This window comes from Ochotona curzoniae, unplaced genomic scaffold, assembly GCF_017591425.1.
Source record: "Ochotona curzoniae isolate NIBS_2020 unplaced genomic scaffold, NIBS_Ocur_1.0 scaffold_2453, whole genome shotgun sequence".
Lineage (NCBI taxonomy): Eukaryota > Metazoa > Chordata > Mammalia > Lagomorpha > Ochotonidae > Ochotona > Ochotona curzoniae.
The window spans coordinates 14,185,808-14,193,138 of NW_024467094.1; positions in this window are offsets into that span (position 1 = coordinate 14,185,808).

Sequence of the window (7,331 nt, forward strand, 5' to 3'; positions counted from 1 at the left end):
AGTGCAGCAACCAAGGCTTGAACTGGCCATTCTCCACTGCTGAGTTGGAGGTGGAGCAGTTGAGACACAAACCAGTGCCCATATGGGATGCCAGTGCTTGCAGGCAGAGGATTTGCCTGTTGAGCCACCACAGCAGTCTTATGGAGCAAAGTCATCTTCTTCTGTCCTATCTCTAGAATAAGGATAGCAAGTCAGCATACGGTGGGAGACAAACTTGATCTAGCTATAAAGCAAGTTTCGGCAAATGGTAGACTTCTGTACACTTTTTTATATCTATTTGTCTTGAATCCAAGATGTATCAAAAATACATTTTTGTACTCTATCTGGGGCAACCAAGGCCACCAACATTTCTTTGTTACATAGTCAGCTCCACTTCCCATCCAGCTCCCTGCTTGTGGGCTTGGAAAGCAGTTGAAGACAGCCCAAAGCCTTGGGACCCTGCACCCACATGGGAGACCTGGAAGAGGCTCCTGTCTCCTGGCTTCAGACTGGCTCAGCTCCAGCCAATTGTGGCTGCTTGGGGAGTGGGCCATTGGAAGGAGGATCTTCCTCTCTGTCTCTCCTCCTCTCTGTATATCCGCCTTCCCAATAAAAGTAAATAAATCATAAAAAAAGAAATCCACAGACTTAATGAGTTCATTCTGTCTCCTGTAACTAATTTCTGTTTGATCTCCATGAGCAGTTTTGAAGATTTCATAGTCCTTTTCCTTTTTTTTTTCAAGTTTCTAGAACTTATCTAATCTGTTGATTTTAGAGTTGTCAGAAACACGTGTTCAAGAACACTTATTAGAACCTTCTGCACAAGTTTTTAGAGAAGGATACAAACCTGTGGATGACAAGGACCTTAAAAAACCACGGTTAAATTTATAAAACTGATTACTTGGCAAGGAAAGCCTTGTATGTTCATTCCACACAGCATTCTAGAATGCACCAGAAGGATTTTACAAAACTTCAGTCCCTAGTAGGCCTCAGGGCCTGCTTCTTGTTAAAATAACCATCATGACTGATAGCAACACAACAGGCCAACAGACTTTCACATGATTTCTATGCCTTTTATATCAATAATACGTCTGTATTAACTTAAATGTTTAGCATCAGTTCACGTTGTGACAATACCTTCTCCCTAATTCGAAAAGCCAAATTAGCTACTACCTCTGTAAGGTAAAAGCCATAGCCTTGACATTGCCAGGGACTCAACTGGAAATCTCAGGACGTCAGAAGCATTTACGATCTCAAGTCTTAGAAAACCTGTCGAAGAGGTCAAGAGGCCTTCAGATGTCTGGTCCTGATGAGACTCTCCGACACAGTGAGATAACAGCTATCCTTTCGTCAGATTCAGTCACAGCTCTAAGATGCTCCTGCAAACAGTTTACAAGTGCGTTTCCACAAACAACCTTCACCCCTAAAGCTCAATTCTTCCCAAACAGCCACAACCTGACAAAGAGAGCAGAGAACACAGGAGCTTACCTTAATCAAACACACAAAATATGACTTGGACAGTCGCTAAGAAGGAAAATAAGACCCTTGAGTGGAATTGGCCCATAAAAATAGTTCATAACCTGGAAAACTAGAAAAGAGAAGGGAAGAAAGCTTACTGACACAGCCAGAAAACCGACAGTTACCAGTTTAAAAAAAAAAAACTATTCAAAGGAGGTGCTGCAGCTTTTTATATATATATATTTACTTATTTTTATTGAAAAGGCAGATGTACAAAGAGGAGGAGAGACAGCGAGGTCCCCGAGCAGCCACAATGGCTGGAACTGTGCTGATCTGATTGAAGCCAGGAGCCCTGAGCCTTTTTTGGGTCTCCCACATGGGTGCAGGATCCCAAGGCTTTGGGTCATCCTCCACTGCTTTCCCAGGCCACAATCACGGAGCTGGATGGGAAGTGGGGCCACCGGGATTAGAACCGGTGCCCACGCAGGATCCTGGCATGTGCAAGGCAAGGACTTTAGCTGCTAGGCTACTGCACTGGGCTCAGAGGTTTTTTTTTTTTTTAAAGATTTCAAAGATGAAGATGATTTCCAGATATTTACCAACATACATATAACATATGCATATGTACATTTATAAAACCTTGCTGCTTTTACAGACAATTAGATTCTGTATTACACCGATTCTTTTTTAAGAAAACACCATAAACAATATTTGAGAGTTGTAGTCAATTTTATCACACAAATATCACTCCATTTCCCTTCAGTGACTTCCTTGCATCTTCCGTGATGCACTTAAACCTGCAGGTGTTGCTGAGTCTTGTCCTTTCCGGTAGCCAGGTTCCTTTCGGACAAATATTTTTGCAAGCAATGCCCTTTCTTTAATCAAAAAATGTTCTTTCTTTCATAATCTTCTTTACCAATAGCACATTTTCATCCTTGTGATTCTTTTCTTTTTCCCATTCATTGATTTTCTTGACTTATATTTTGAAATTATCCTTAAAAAAAAAACTTCAAATTAAGACATTTTCTAAATAAAATATTACATTTTATACTGAATTACTTTCTTTTTTCCTTAAAGATTTATTCTATTTTTAAATTTTTATTGGAAAGTCAGGTATACAGAGAGGAAGATCTTCCATCCATTGATTCACTCCCCAAGCAGCCACAATGGCCGGAGCTGAGCCGATCTGAAGCCAGGAGCTCTTTTGGGTCTCCCATGCGGGTGCAGGGTCCCAAGGCTTTGGGCTATCCTCGACTGCTTTCCCAGGCCACAAACAGGGAGCTGGGTGGGAAGCGGTGCCGCCGGGATTAGAACTGACGCCCATATAGGATCCCGGCGCTTTCAAGGTGAGGACTGTAGCCATATGCTGTCACGCCGGGCCCCTATTTGCTTGCAAGTCCCTGTTCAGCTGACACTTGTTCACTGTCCATGCAGCAATGGACTTGGTGCAAGGAGCTGATAATCACACGCATGAACTACTGACTGATGATCAGTAGCTTCTTTATCGTTAAAAAAAAGTTATTTATTTTTATTGGAAAGGTAGATAGACAGAGAAGAGAGAGAGACAGATATAAAGATCTTTCATCTGATGGTTTACTCCTTGAGAGGCTACCAATGGCCAGAGCTGGGCTGATCCGAAGCCAGGAGCCAGAAACCTCCTCTTGGTCTTCTATGCTAGTGCAGGGTCCCAAGGACTTGGGCCATCCTCTGCTTTCCCAGGCCACAAGCAGGGAGCTGGATAGGTGGAATAGCTGGGATATGAACTGGCACCCCAATGGGATTCTGGAACTTGGAGACTGAGGATTAGCTACTTGAGCTATTGTATCCCTTTTTGTAAAAACAAACTTAAAGCAAATTATCTATCAAAGATTTACCTAAGTCATTTGAACCAAGTGGTATTTGGCTTAGCATAATTTTTTGGAACTACTCTGAGTTGACTGTATAACAGCACAAAAGCTTGCATATACAAAACCTACTCTTCTTTTCGTAAAACAACACTAGTTGGAGAACAATGATCTATTAAATGGATATTTCTCTTTCAGTCTCAGGGAGTCTGAGGTTAAGTAGTGATGTTGTAAAGCACCACTTCTCTCTCTTTTTCTTCATAGAATAAAACCAAAATATCTTAACTTTTCAAAATACACCCTGGTGGACTTTAAGAATAGAGCTCTGATCACACATTGTTATTTTGGTGGGATCTATGAAACCAAGTTGCAAAGCAAGATTGCAAGCTACAAAACAATTTCTCAAGGCAATGCTCTCTCTAGCAGCTGAACCAGATTAGCACGGGGACTCTTACCCTGGGAACCAAGAGACATTACCTGTGGCATCATCTTGGTGGGATGGCCACTCATCAGACGTCTCTCTAGATCTTAGGTTGAATTTAATCCTAGTTTCTTCTGCCCAGCAAACACCTTAGGTCAGCGACACCTAGTCAACTGTCAGCTACTTGAGGCTGTCTCTGAAACAAATACAGGTTAGCAAGAGTGACTGTGGGCCAGGGGCCAGAGTGCCATTGGTGAGAATCCCACCTGAGACTATAGTCTCTTCATGGTCACCAACTGCTGCTGAGCAACATCCCAGATTTGTAGGAGACAATGCAGAAAACCTCTCATTGACATTGGGGTGGCGGAAGAAAGCTGGTGCTTATTGCATAGTGCGAACAAGGAGCCAAGGCAATCATGGCTTAATTCCTTGACTTCCCCGGGGTGGCGTTATTGCGGGGAGCGAACGAGATCACACCAGACATGTCTAGGGTTTATTAAGGAGTCTTTATAAGCCAAGCTAGATGATAACAGGGCTTACTAGAAATACCAAGTCACAAGTCCATACGGCAATCCAATCAATCATAACCCCAAGAGGAAGAAATGGTCTTTACCCTGAAGTCCACCCGTTAAGCTGTGGCCTCACATCCCAGCTTCCCCAACAATAGAAGCTATCCTGAGACATGCAGCAAATAACCTGGACACATTTACAAAGCTGCAGACATTCACCTTTCCCTGGCTTCTCTGCCCACCTTTCACTGCTGCTAGGCCTCACCTCTCCTGGAACTCCTGATACTACACAAATCAGAAACACAAAGCATCTTAGCATTGCTATCTTTACTGTCTTTAGTGAACAGAGGATGAGGAATACAGACACCCAGGGGCCATGCTCAGGGAACACCTGTCCTGGGATGGCCAAGAGAGTCAGAGTGCCAGAGCAATGGAAGCATAGGACCAAGAGAGAGTGAGCCCCTCCTTATCATGAGCCATTGCAGGGGCTTGTGAGGGGAGTGGTTAGGCAACAGTGCAATGCCGCCCCCTCTCAGGTGATAGGTGAGAGTCATAGGTGGGCAGGAAGGAACACTTAGGTGGTGGGGGAGCGACTTCCAAGCTCATGACCTTGGATTGCTGACTACCTCACTATAGGATAAAGGTTCTTATAGGTTGAAATTAGGGCTGAGAGCTGCATGATTCATGTCCAAGTTCCTGGTCAATGGAGCTTGTGACCTAATTGGTGATGCTGTGCTCTTTAGAGAATCTGTGATGACCAGATGGGCTCCAGTTGGTCTGGGAGTTATGTGAAGGGGGCAGTGACCTTGTTCCAGGGCCTGATACTCCCCTATACAAGCCGTCCCTGGACAACACTGGCCATTAAGGTTCTCATCTGTTGGAGCAGCAAGTGACTCTTTGAGTCTGGTGTATAGAACCTTATAGGGCTAGCCTGATCACTTCCTCATGTCAGTGAATTCCTTAAGATAAAGGACAGGTAAGGATATCATGAACTAAGGGGGACAGAGAGGGTGTATTCTGTTTACCTTGTGGGGACTCAGTTTCAACATCTGTGTTCTGCAAGCTCTTACTCTTGTGAGGCTCAACTTCTACATATTAACTGTTAATGTGTGGCAAGTGTAGGGTCAATATTGGCTTCTTTGACTCTTCCTGGTTTCCCCACCTTCCAACCTCACTGCCACAGAATTCCTGCAAAGGTTGTCTTGTGATTGGAAATAATCTCTCCATCTGTGCAACACCAAACAAGTATTTAGCAGAATTCCATTCTCAGCTATGGGGCTCAGCATACAGAGATGAAGTTATTGCCGTATTGCTGCTATTAATAGTCAAGTTTGTTTAGCATTTAGAACAAGCTAGCCAGAGTACTGTTTCATGGACTATACAGCTCTATTCATGAGTTAGTGCCACTATTCCATTACAGAGATGGAAAATTGAGGCCCAAAGACACAGTACCAGCCAAAATCCAAGCATATTTGTGAGTGCTCTGAGGGAGGTCCAAACCCAAATTGGCAGTCCAGGTAAAAGAATGGGAAGGCAACCCAACAGGGCCTCAAGGAGGAGGGTGCCTCCGATGAAGCTAGGGCTTGGAGCCTATGTTTGGCCACCCCATGTGATGGGGAAGTGAGCTGGGACGCAGGTGCACACAGTACAGAGCAGCTTGTGGCATGTGGAACTTTGTGTCTGGTGTGCAAGACATGTAGGTACCTTGCCCCTCCTAGATGCATACAGCAGGAGGTTAATCCATGCTTCGAGTGATCATCAGGAGGAGGAGGAAGCAGGGAATCAGGGAGAAAGCTTCCTTTATCTGGCCAAGGAGACACAGTCTCCTTGTCTGGCCAAGAAACAGATTGGTCAAGTCTGGGAACAGAAGATTCTATTTGACTGGCACATGGGTTTGTGGGTGGCAGGACTGAGGTCTGGTAACCACATTCCCAAGGGGTACAATAGAAAGACTTGAGCCGTTGTCCCACTGAGACACTCCTAGGGACCAAGGAGGTATATGTGAGCAAGACCCCCAGTCCCCTTTTCAGGTTGCTGCCAGGGGGGTATGGATCGACTTTGTCCACAGGGCTCATGGCTCCAAGCCAGGCTGGACAGGAGATTCCAGAAACGCCCACCTCATTCCAGGAGGAGGCTCCTCCACTCCCACACAGCCGACCTGCCACCTCCTCAGGACAGGCTGAACAGAGCCAGGAAGCCCCAGGCACACAAAGGGTTTCAGACACCCAGGACAATATCCTAATTCTGTCTCACTTGGAGGAGACTCTCCTGTGGCCCATGGCTCTGGAAGAGCTGCAGAAGAGCCAGGCTGGGCCTCACCCCCAGCAACAGCAGTCGGCACCATGTGTAAATGGTGCACTCTTCTCTCCACCCCCCGCCTGTGATGTAGGCTCAGAACAGTGAACTGCCTTGTCCAGGGTCACATAGCATGTGCATAAGTGCGAGAGATCCAAAATCCCTTCTAAACTGGCTGTGCCTTTGGTTCAGTTCTCTGCTCTGAGCTTTGGCAGAGCTGGGACAAAGTTCATTGTTTCCGAGTTAGATGGCTGCCACACAGCTTTGGGAACTTGAGAGATCTTTCTTTTGCGAGACTCTTTTTGGAGGAGGGGGTCGGTATCTAATGTATCCCTAGCAGGCAGGGCCTGTCAGTGACAACTGCTCTTACAACCAGTGTCCCGAGGCGGGGGAGAAGCCCTCAGCCATCACATTCATTGCAAGAACTGCCCCTTTGCAGCAGTCAGAGTCTGGGTGGCTTGTACTGAAAGGCCTTCTCATTTCAGTGATTGATGTAAAGAGCTGTGATTCAAGGTCCTTTGAGGACTGTGAACAACTCGAAGCAGACATGGGAGTCCCTTGCTTGTGCCAGATCTGTTCCATCTCAGGGAAAAATCTCATCTGGGAAATAAGAACTTTGTACTCTGCCCACTGAACCTCCTGCAAGAGGCCATGGGAGCAGCTGGAAGGTCATGGGGAGAGGTGTGCCAAGTTTGACGGAGTCAATGAGTTCTCTGCTTGGTTGGCTGATAAGCTAAGATACCGCCGTACCTGGGGCACAAAGGTGGCTTTTAGGAAGTTCACATCTGGACATGTGGGGACCATTGAAGCAATTTGGGCCTGAGT